We start from the raw sequence: 9,880 nt of genomic DNA on the forward strand, positions 1-9,880 counted from the left end.
TTGGATAGGGCCCTGTGTCCAGGCCAGGCGGAGCACAGCGTCACGGTCCTTAAAGTGCAGGAAGCGTGCAATAAATGTTCTAGCCGGGGCCCCTGGCGGCGGCGGCCTAGGCGGGAGCCTGTGCGCCCGCTCCACCGCAAATTGAGAGGTAAATGCTTCCTTGCCAAAGAGATCAATAAGCCAACCCTCAAGAAATGACTCCGGGGAGGTGCCCTCTGCTCTCTCAGGGAGCCCAACAAACCGAACGTTGTTGCGCTGCAGTCTCCCTTCTATATCAGACATTTTAGCTTGCATAGATATCATTTGGGTAGACAGGTCCGCCACTTTCAATTGTAAGGGTGGAGCAGCATCCTCCAAAGCCGATATCCGATGTTCAGTTTCACCCACACGCTCTCAGATTTTCTGCATATCCTGTCGCAGCAGAGAAACATCCATTTGTACTTGCCCAATCCGGTCCGTGACCCTCTGTTCGGACGCAGAGATTGCCTGCAATATTTGCTGGGTAGAATGCACCTGCTCATCAGGGTCGGAGGTGTCCACCTCGGCCGCAGGCGAGGATGGGCCGGCATCACCCCGCTTTGCCGAAGTAGATGTCTGCTGTGGTCTGGCGAATTTCTCCAATTTGCGCAGCAGCATTAGCCGCACTCTGTCCCCCCCCCTCACCATTGTAGCACTGGACGGGGAGTCAGAACCTTAGGGATATTACAGCAAAAAAATCCCCAACAATATAGGTTCAGCACAGGGACAGGGCTGCCCGGGCCGGGTAGAGACGCCACAACAAGATAACAAAGCAGGTATGTGGGCACACTGCAAATATTCAGGAAGCAGGTGTGTGTAGTAGAAAGTGCTGCAGGATGAGAGCCGACTCGTGGGCACATAGGCAGCCACTGCAGGGTAACAGGCAGCTATTGCAGGGCAGCAGGCTTCAATTAAATATTGTCAGTCCAAATGTAATGGGCACTGTCCCGGTATAGCCCTGTAAATTTGTATTAAGCCCAGGAGGGAGACAGAATGGTAGCCGCAGCCACAGCACAGCACAGCACCATAGGGGGAGAGGGAGCAGCAGGAGCAGAGAGATCGTCAGAAAATGGCGGTTTCACGGGCTTTTTCACCCGCACCCGGTCTCCAGCGTTACCTCAGCGGGGCTCAGGATATGCACCCCACCGGACCCTGCAGATGGTAGGGCCTCCTCCCCTACACCTCCCCAGCCGGAGGACCAGCACACAGGCAGCGCTGGTCGCGCCGTCACACGCCGTTCCTGGAGCTCCAGCGACGGCAGGCAGAGAGGCAGGGAGCCGGGCGTCACGCTGGACGGACCGCAGCTACGGAACCGCACACCGGAGTTGTGAGGGCAGCAGCAAAGGCAGCACACACTCAGGAGCCAGCAGGCAGGGAGCAGGATCCATGGGCTGGGGCAAAACGGATGGGATCGCAGGATATTAGTGGAGAGCTAGGGCTGCACACAGCTACTCCATGCCGATCCAAGCCACGCCCCCCCCTCCCCCCGAAAGACCTCATTGTGCCAAATACTTTCTCTATATCTGTTCATTTACTGCGCTGGAGATGTGAGGCCAGTTAGAGTGCTCATTCTTCTTAACATGCCCTCACTCTAGTCCCTGTATGGGGGGCTGACTATGTGTGTCCTGTCCACCTGGACCCTGTGCTGATGAATGTTTTCCTATCACTCAATGCATAGCCCTGTTTGGAGCATATCATCAAATCTTGCTGCCATTGAAAATAACTTTATCATAATGGCTGTCACAATGCCCCCCACGAAAGACATTGTTAAATGCAGAGTTCTCCACTACCTCGAATATCAACCTTCTCTGGCATGGTAATTATGCTCCTAGCTCAGAGGTCGCCAAACCCCCTTTCTAGGCTACCTTGAGGTTCTCTAATTCACAAACTTCCAAAGGGTGCTGAACTCCATGTCTAGCTAAAGTTGATGTCAGCAACTCCAAAACACTTCAATTCCTCTCGATCTTGTCCAACAAGTCTGATTTTCATGACCTTGTGTCTTGCTTGGGAGAAAATTTGGATCCCAGAAAGTTGTTACCAATGTTACTGGTTGGTTATGACTGGTGGGTTACACTCTACCCAACCCCGCCTTGATGATTTGGCTAACAGGGGAGGATGCAAAAACTTGAGGGTGAGGGAGATTCCTGAAGAAAGTCTGCAACACAGCATTGTAGATGTTTTAAAAAAAATCCTGTACAACTCCTTTTTTTCCTTTCACCTTGATGCAGGGCCGGATTAAGCCTTCAGGGGGCCTGGGGTACTTTAGATAGGGGGGCCCTCTTATCAGAACTACCCCCCTGGTTATGTCCATTATGTGTGTGCCTGCTCCTCCCACTACAGCAATTCGCTGTACCCACATCCAGAGCCAGATTTAGACCATCAGTGTAGGTCCCCCCTCCCTCAACTGCATGCAGTTTCACACACACACACACACACACACACACACACACACACACACACACACACACTTACTGCCCCCATAGCTGCACACATACATACTGCCCCCATAGCTGCACACACACACTGCCTTACTGACATGGACACCTCTTACTGACAGATACCACTTACTGACATGTCACAGACACATCTTACTGATACAAACACTGACACACATACACTTAATGAGTGCCACAAACACACTTACTGACACAGGCAACACTTACTGACAGACACCCTTACTGACACAGACAAACACACCTTACTTACACACCACTTACTGGCATATGCATACTGAGAGCCACCCCTTAGTGATACAGATACAAGTTACTGATACAAACATTTACTGACACAAACACTGAAACACACACTTATTGACACAGAGTCCACTTACTGACAGATATCCCCTACTGACACTATTTACTGACACATTATCATACATATTTACAGGCACACCTTACTGACAGAGAGAAAACTTACTAACACAGATACCCCTTACTGACACACACAACACACTTATTCACACAGATACGACTGACTGACTGACTGACTGACTGACATAGACACCACTTATTGACTGATACATCTTACTGACACACAAACCTACTGACATGCACACACTAACACACTTACTGACACAAATACACACACTGACACAAACATACTTACTGACATACACACTTCATGGCATGCATTCACACAGAAGATGACATAGCCTTCATGATATGTCCCCCCCCCCCCCCCCAGCCCACTGCTGCACAGTGCACACTGAAACACATGCTACTGGTATCACTGTGTGGGATTGTCACTCGCCTTTTCAAAATCCAGATTTCTTTACTTGTTTGACCTTTGCCACTTTTTATCAGCTGCAGTCAGAGGTCTGTTCATTCTCTGCTTCAATCCGCTTGGTCTGCTACTGGCTGCTACTGCTGTACACTGTACAGTAGCTGCGTTACCTTTCGTGCTGCCACTCAGCGATGCAGCGTGACTTCAGTGTGCAAGACAGCAGGGGGCGGTTGTGTCAGAGGCAGAACAGCTCTAGCTAGGGCAGTGGCAAACGCAGGATTTTCGTTGGGGGGTTTCCGTACATGTATGTACTGTATGCTTATTTATATATATATATATATATATATATATATATATAAGGTTACATACATATACAGATGCAGCAGTGCCCGGCACTCTCAGCAATATTCACAATGGCCCATGAGGATTTAATAGCAGACATAGTGGAGGCGGCACTCAACGGACATCATAAGGCAAACAAAAATCACTGTACCAACCACATGTACAGCACTAACGTTTCGAAACATTAAGCCTTCATCAGTGAACTCTGATGAAGGAATAAAGTTCTGATACGTTAGTATTTGCCTTATGAAGTCCGTTGAGTGCCGCCCCACTATATGATAGATTTTATTTTTTTTCCCCCTGGTAAAAAATGGCAGCGGCAATTAGATTTTATTTTAAAAAAAAAAACTATATACAAGGTCACGGTATACCAATGTGTCGAGGCTACGGGCTCCTGACTTTTTTAACCGGATTACAATTAAATACAGAAGCACCTGAGTGTCAGACCACTGTACACACACACACACACATTGTCATACTTAAACAAACACACGCAGCACACACAGCATACATACATACATACATACATACATACATACATACATACATAGAGTATACTTGCACACACAGTAAACATACATACAGGAAGTATACATGCATACACACACAGTATACTGTACATATACACACACACTATACATGCACACAGCATGATACATACACATAGTACACATGCACACAGCATACATACTTATATTACATGCACACAGCATATATACATATATACATACACTGTGATGACACACACCATTAAGAGGCCACCCATTCAATCACATGCTACTCACCACACACACTGCTGCAGTATATGGGACAGCATGCCACATAGCTACTGGCCCTTTCTTCACCTGGCTGCTTGCAGAGTCAGTGGAGAGAGAGACAGCAGCAGCCGCTGCCTGCTCTCACCCGGACGGCTCTGTTTCAAAGAAGACTCAGGAGTCAGGCACGTTCGTGTACTGCCTGTGAGGAGCTGCTCGTTATCGCTGCAGCTCCCCCTACAGGCAGCCAGCCGCCTGACAGTGTAGGGAGCTGGAGCAGCCATGTATTGTATACACGCAATGAAAAAAAAAAACATCTTTCAGCAGCGCTGATGATCGTCGGTCAGGGGGGCCCCCTAAGATTAGAGGGCCTGGGGTACTGACCCCCTGTGACCCCCCCTTAATCCGGCTCTGCCTTGATGCCTCTGTTAGTTTTCTTTCTAGGGTTACTCTATTTTATTATTGATGTCCTCTCCTCACTGTGGATGCCCCTTTAGTTACCATTTCTATTGAGTCATGTCCCTTCAGCAGATATTGAAAATTCTCATTATTAACACAAAGGGGTTGACCACACCTGAGAAGCACCCTCCGTCACGGCACTGTTTTCGCTCCATATAAACAGATATAGTCTTTATTCAAGAGACAATTTTGCACAGATTCTGTTCCTAACTAATCCAGCTATTACTAACCTGCCATTTTCTATAGCAACAATAATAAGGCTAAAGGTGCATACACACGGAGAGATTTTGGCTATGAGAGATTTTGGCTATGAGAGATTTTGACTAACTTTTCCCTTGAACTGGCAGTAGGAGATTTTGACTAACTTTACCAGAGATTTTGTCTAACTATGCAAGAGATTTTGGCTATGGGAGATTTTGGCTATGGGAGATTTTGACTATCTCATTTAAATAAGGGGATGAGTGTCATATATAGGACGATTTTACAGGGTGGCTGGTATTTAAATAGCTGAAAGTTAAAAAAAAATTTGCGTGGGGTCCCCCCTCCTATGTAAAACCAGCCTCGGGCTCTTTGAGCCAGTCCTGGTTGTTAAAATACAGAGGAAAAAATGAGTAGGGTTCCCCCATATTTAGACAACCAGCACCGGGCTCTGCGTCCGGTCCTGGTTTAAAAAATACGGGGGACAAAAGACATAGGGGTTCCCCGTATTTTCCAAACCAGCACCGGGCTCCACTAGCCAGGGAGATAATGCCACAGCCGGGGGACACTTTTATATTGGTCCCTGCGGCCGTGCCATTACCCCCCCAACTAGTCACCCCTGGCCGGGGTACACTGGAGGAGTGAGGACCCCTTAAATCAAGGAGTCCCCCCCTCCAGCCACCCAAGGGCCAGGGGTGAAGCCCGAGGCTGTCCCCCCCATCCGTGGCCCGGTGGATGGGAGGCTGATAGCCTTTCAATAGTAATATTGTTCTTTACAGGAGGCCTACAGGTCCCAGCAAGCCTGCCCCAGCATGTTGGCACTTGGAGAACCACAAGTGCCAGCATGCCCGGACATAAAGGGCCCGCTGGCACCTGTAGTCCACCTGTAAAGAAAATATTAAAAAAAAAACACAACACATTCTTTTAAAAATCCTTTATTAAACTGGGTCTTCACCTGGGGGCGGCGGCCTTTAAGCTCTTTTGCATGGCCGCCGCCTTCCCAGGGCTTCCGGCGTCTTCACCTGGGGGGGGCGCCACCTCCCCAGGGCTTCTGGGGTCTTGCTCCGGCGTCTTCACCTGGTGGGCGGCGGCTGCTAAGCTCTTTTGCATAGCCGCCGCCCATCCAGGACTTCCACGACGTCTTCACCTGGGAGGCGGCGGCCTTTAAGCTCTTTTGCATGGCCGCCGCCTTCCCAGGACTTCCAGCATCTTCACCTGGTGGGCGGCGGCTGCTAAGCTCTTTTGCATAGCCGCCGCCCATCCAGGACTTCCACGGCGTCTTCAGGAGCTCTTCTCCGCTCCTCCTCCGCCGTCGGACTGACAGCCGCTGCCTCGCGCTGACTTATATAAGTCAGCGGGAGGGGGCGGGGCGATGACGCGGCGAGCCGTGATTGGCTCGCGGCGGCCATCTTGAATTTCAAAAATGACGCTGAGGCGCCATTTTTGAAACTGGTACCGCTCCGCTGCCAAACTCTGCAATAGAAAGGTAAATTTCCCCCGCCCGCACCGCAACCCACCGCCGCCGCAACCCGCCGTCGCCCACACCGCCACCGCAACCCGCCGCCGCCCGCACCACCGCCACAACCCGTCGCCGCCCGCACCACCGCCGCCTGCACATCGCTATCGCTGGGAAAAATCGCTGGCCTCTTAAAGTGTTAGCGATTTTGACTAACTTTTGCAGCGACATAGCCAAAATTGACTTGCCTGCACTGACTATTTTTCCCAGCGATAGCGACCTAGCGGGGACGCGCATCGCTATTGCTGGCTGTGTACACACGGAGCGATCTGCACTAACTTTCTGAGCGATTTTGACTATATAGTCAAAATCGCTCAGTTATATCGCTCCGTGTGTATGCACCTTTAAGGTGCATACACACGGAGAGATTTTGGCTATGAGAGATTTTGACTAACTTTTCCCTTGAACTGGCAGTAGGAGATTTTGACTAACTTTACCAGAGATTTTGTCTAACTATGCAAGAGATTTTGGCTATGGGAGATTTTGACTATCTCATTTAAATAAGGGGATGAGTGTCATATATAGGACGATTTTACAGGGTGGCTGGTATTTAAATAGCTGAAAGTTAAAAAAAAAATTTGCGTGGGGTCCCCCCTCCTATGTAAAACCAGCCTCGGGCTCTTTGAGCCAGTCCTGGTTGTTAAAATACAGAGGAAAAAATGAGTAGGGTTCCCCCATATTTAGACAACCAGCACCGGGCTCTGCATCCGGTCCTGGTTTAAAAAATACGGGGGACAAAAGACATAGGGGTCCCCCGTATTTTCCAAACCAGCACCGGGCTCCACTAGCCAGGGAGATAATGCCACAGCCGGGGGACACTTTTATATTGGTCCCTGCGGCCGTGCCATTACCCCCCCAACTAGTCACCCCTGGCCGGGGTACACTGGAGGAGTGAGGAACCCTTAAATCAAGGAGTCCCCCCCTCCAGCCACCCAAGGGCCAGGGGTGAAGCCCGAGGCTGTCCCCCCCATCCGTGGCCCGGTGGATGGGAGGCTGATAGCCTTTCAATAGTAATATTGTTCTTTACAGGAGGCCTACAGGTCCCAGCAAGCCTGCCCCAGCATGTTGGCACTTGGAGAACCACAAGTGCCAGCATGCCCGGACATAAAGGGCCCGTTGGCACCTGTAGTCCACCTGTAAAGAAAATATAAAAAAAAAAAACACAACACATTCTTTTAAAAATCCTTTATTAAACTGGGTCTTCACCTGGGGGCGGCGGCCTTTAAGCTCTTTTGCATGGCCGCCGCCTTCCCAGGGCTTCCGGCGTCTTCACCTGGGGGGGGCGCCACCTCCCCAGGGCTTCTGGGGTCTTGCTCCGGCGTCTTCACCTGGTGGGCGGCGGCTGCTAAGCTCTTTTGCATAGCCGCCGCCCATCCAGGACTTCCACGACGTCTTCACCTGGGAGGCGGCGGCCTTTAAGCTCTTTTGCATGGCCGCCGCCTTCCCAGGACTTCCAGCATCTTCACCTGGTGGGCGGCGGCTGCTAAGCTCTTTTGCATAGCCGCCGCCCATCCAGGACTTCCACGGCGTCTTCAGGAGCTCTTCTCCGCTCCTCCTCCGCCGTCGGACTGACAGCCGCTGCCTCGCGCTGACTTATATAAGTCAGCGGGAGGGGGCGGGGCGATGACGCGGCGAGCCGTGATTGGCTCGCGGCGGCCATCTTGAATTTCAAAAATGACGCTGAGGCGCCATTTTTGAAACTGGTACCGCTCCGCTGCCAAACTCTGCAATAGAAAGGTAAATTTCCCCCGCCCGCACCGCTGCCGCAACCCACCGCCACCGCAACCCACCGCCGCCCACACCGCCGCCGCAACCCGCCGTCGCCCACGCCGCCGCCCGCACTGCCGCCACAACCCGCCGCCGCCCGCACCACCGCCGCCTGCACATCGCTATCGCTGGGAAAAATCGCTGGCCTCTTAAAGTGTTAGCGATTTTGACTAACTTTTGCAGCGACATAGCCAAAATTGACTTGCCTGCACTGACTATTTTTCCCAGCGATAGCGACCTAGCGGGGACGCGCATCGCTATCGCTGGCTGTGTACACACGGAGCGATCTGCACTAACTTTCTGAGCGATTTTGACTATATAGTCAAAATCGCTCAGTTATATCGCTCCGTGTGTATGCACCTTTAGTCTAAAGGTGCATACACACGGAGCGATATAACTGAGCGATTTTGACTATATAGTCAAAATCGCTCAGAAAGTTAGTGCAGATCGCTCCGTGTGTACACAGGCAGCGATAGCGATGCGCGTCCCCGCCAGGTCGCTATCGCTGGGAAAAATAGTCAGTGCAGGCAAGTCAATTTTGGCTATGTCGCTGGGAAAGTTAGTTAAAATCGCTAGAGGCCAGCGATTTTTCCCAGCGATAGCGATGTTGCCGGCGGGGGTGGTGCGGGCGGCGGCGGGTGCGGGTGGCGGCGGGTTGCGGTGTGGGCGGCGGCGGGTTGTGGCGGCGGTGCGGGCGGCGGCGGGTTGCGGTGGCGGTGTGGGCGACGGTGGGTTGCGGCGGCGGTGCGGGCGGCGGCTGGTTGCGGTGTGGGCGGCGGCGGTGCGGGCGGCGGCGGGTTGCGGCAGCGGTGCGGGCGGGGGAAATTTACCTTTATCTTGCAGAGTTTGGCAGCGGAGCGGTACCAGTTTCAAAAATGGCGCCTCAGCGTCATTTTTGAAATTCAAGATGGCCGCCGCGAGCCAATCACGGCTCGCCGCGTCATCGCCCCGCCCCCTCCCGCTGACTTATATAAGTCAGCGCGAGGCAGCGGCTTTCAGTCCGACGGCGGAGGAGGAGCGGAGAAGAGCTCCTGAAGACTGAAGACGCCGTGGAAGTCCTGGATGGGCGGCGGCTATGCAAAAGACTTAGCAGCCGCCGCCCACCAGGTGAAGATGCTGGAAGCCCTGGGAAGGCGGCGGCCATGCAAAAGAGCTTAAAGGCCGCCGCCCCCAGGTGAAGACCCAGTTTAATAAAGGATTTTTTAAAGAATGTGTCGTGTTTTTTTTCCAATATTTTCTTTACAGGTGGACTACAGGTGCCAGCGGGCCCTTTATGTCCGGGCATGCTGGCACTTGTGGTTCTCCAAGTGCCAGCATGCTGGGGCAGGCTTGCTGGGACCTGTAGGCCACCTGTAAAGAACAATATTACTATTGAAAGGCTATCAGCCTCCCATCCACCGCCCACGGATGGGGGGGACAGCCTCGGGCTTCACCCCTGGCCCTTGGGTGGCTGGAGGGGGGGACCCCTTGATTTAAGGGGTCCTCACTCCAGTGTACCCCGGCCAGGGGTGACTAGTTGGGGGGGTAATGGCACGGCCGCAGGGACCAATATAAAAGTGTCCCCCGGCTGTGGCATTATCTCCCTGGCTAGTGGAGCCCGGTG

This window comes from Pseudophryne corroboree, chromosome 1 (genome assembly GCF_028390025.1).
Source record: "Pseudophryne corroboree isolate aPseCor3 chromosome 1, aPseCor3.hap2, whole genome shotgun sequence".
NCBI classification, from domain to species: domain Eukaryota; kingdom Metazoa; phylum Chordata; class Amphibia; order Anura; family Myobatrachidae; genus Pseudophryne; species Pseudophryne corroboree.